Genomic DNA, 2,423 nt, shown 5'->3' on the forward strand with positions numbered 1-2,423 from the left:
GCAAACACCCTATGAAACAACAAACAAAATGGGCATTTCAACCTACCCTCGGTTTGTCACAATTGCTCTAATAGTGCTGCTGACCTTGAACACATTCTCTTCTAGGCTATTCAATAAGGTCAGTCCTACAGGAAAAACACCCTCCAACTGTGTCTGGCACTGCACCAGCATAGGCTAGTTTAACAGAGCCATGTCAGAAGGCTGTAAACAAGAAAACTGAAATAAGGCCAGCCACATCAGTCTGTATAATTCTATGCTGTAAGCTAAGTCTTCATGTTTATCAAAGGATAAACCAGACTACAACCACAGAAATGGTATCTCTGAGCAGGAAAACAGCTTGGGGGAGGGGGTGGAAGGAGAACTTTCTGCAGCACTAGAACTGAAAGAGGAGGCCATTACTCAAAATGCAAAGAAATGCTGCAACTCAGCCAAAGAAGGCATTGAAAGAATAGGGTTTATTCAACTTTCATACTACGTGTGCCATCTATGGAAGCGGTGCACAGGCATACCTTCCTTGTACGGCCTAAGTGTTTGGACACCCACACGCTGTGGATACACACTACCCAGGGATAATCAACTGTCAGTGAATCTGCCCAGCAAGCAAGAGCAAGTATTCTGATAACACCTCCTACTCAAAGCTCCCGAACAGCAAAACAGGCATATGCCAACTTTAAAATACATTCACAGAAAGTATTAGAGGCATTGCAACATTAATTTAAAATAGGATACACATCATCATGCAATTTGTCCACTTGTTTCAAGCTGCTGATTCTCATTGCCAAATTAACTGTAAATACAATATGCAGCAACTCAAGGTTGTTTAAAAAAGTATCAGTCCATTTCCTTAAAAAATCTAAATTTTTATTATACATACTGTATTACACTGAAAATACGTACCCAAAGATGGAGTATTTTGAATTTACAATTGTACAAAAGAAAAAAAACAAAAACAAAAAACCCCCACCCAATTAATAGAAAACATACGGGCTATGCTATAGATGTAACATTTTACAAAATGACATTTCTTGTTAAAGGCACCAGATTCCCAGAGGGCTCTGGCTTAACATTTTTTCGTCTTTTTTTTCCAGTCAGATCTTACTATGAAAGTGTAGTTCACTCTTAAACTGTATAATGTCAAAGTCTTTGAGCTTCTAACCTAGACAAGTGGTCTGCACTTTGACATGATCTAGTGAGAGAAACTACTAATTTCATACAGAGGTATCAATCAGCTACTGAAGGCTTCCTCTCCATCACATCCAGCATCCTATGGTATTTAACTGAAAGATTAAATGGCAAAGCTACCAGTGAAAACCAAGTTAACCCATAAAATACTGGCCCAACACTAGACTGTTAACCATATTAAGCCTAGACAGCTTTGTGTGGAGATAACTACAGAACACTACAGTAGGAAAAACTGTTTTGTCTAAAAGGGAGAAGGAATCTATAATTAGAACTCTTGCTCAGCATCCCCCCTTGAGCTCACCTTTATTAGCCTCATCTCACTGTTTCCAGTCCTCACAGAACTCATGAATTCAGATGGAACCTAAAAAACCCAAGTACTTTGCTGTGGAACAAGTTGTTCAAGCAGCTTTTGTATGAACATAAGCCTTCTCCCCAAAGAATAGTTAGGACAAGATAGGGCAAAACACAAACCACTTTCATTGCCTCTTTGTCCTGTACTCCATACTGGAAAATCAAATGGGCTAAATCTTTGTATCTTGCCTAGACCTGCGTATCAGATAGATGTCTATTTATTAGCAAGGATAAGAGAAGCTAGGACATACTGCCTTGCTGAGGCCCAAAAATGCACTTAGGAAGCTTGGGCTTGCTATTTCCTAAAACTTCATGCTTGGACAAAGGGAAGGAAAAGGATGAAAACAAAACTTTGATATGAAATCTCTGAACTACTTCTCTGGTAAGTCTGTAGATACACAACAAATCATTTATTTGCTCTATTTTCATATCCCATTGATATGAATGCATTATGAATGCATGCCCCATTGTACAGAACCCAGCTAAGTGACTGAATATTTAAGACAAAAAATATCAAGCCCCAGGGCCAGGTTTCATTCTGTATCTTACTACTCCATTATACTGGAATTTGAACGTTAGTGTTACTCTTTCTGAATGGTCTGGCACTATCCCCGCTCTCAGTCAGGCCACTGGTTCAATGATTTCATTGTCTGCACTGAAAAGCTCCATGTAGTTTTATTTCTTACCAGTATTTTAAACAATATTGAAAAGGCTTCTCTCTTTAGTCATCTTAAAAAAAAAAAAAAAACTCTCCAGATACAAAGATCAACTTGAAATAATGCTATGGTATTGAGGGTCATAAAGTCACTTTTAAAAATAATTTATTTTTGCAGCGTTAAATTGTCTCATCCTAATGATCATAACCTAACTGAATTAAAAACATACTATAC

Source organism: Rhea pennata, chromosome 4 (assembly GCF_028389875.1).
Source record: "Rhea pennata isolate bPtePen1 chromosome 4, bPtePen1.pri, whole genome shotgun sequence".
Classification (NCBI taxonomy): Eukaryota; Metazoa; Chordata; class Aves; order Rheiformes; family Rheidae; genus Rhea; species Rhea pennata.